The sequence below is a fragment of the Penaeus monodon genome, chromosome 20 (genome assembly GCF_015228065.2).
Source record: "Penaeus monodon isolate SGIC_2016 chromosome 20, NSTDA_Pmon_1, whole genome shotgun sequence".
Taxonomy (NCBI): Eukaryota; Metazoa; Arthropoda; class Malacostraca; order Decapoda; family Penaeidae; genus Penaeus; species Penaeus monodon.
In genome coordinates, this window is record NC_051405.1 from 43,180,125 (window position 1) to 43,180,338 (window position 214).

Below are 214 nucleotides of genomic sequence, written 5' to 3' on the forward strand. Positions count from 1 at the left end.
ACAAGAAAGAAAAACGAAAAACAGCAAAGTAAATGGTAACTCAATACTTGTTTCAGGCGTTGGAACAAGACCTTTGATACTGGAACGAGAAATACGTGCATTCAGTAATTAATTTGTTCAGAATAACGGTGGGTCTGTGTGTGTTTATATACACCGGCTAAGCCATACCTAAAACTAGTCGAATTCAAAAAACAAACATGCGTATTACCACCCA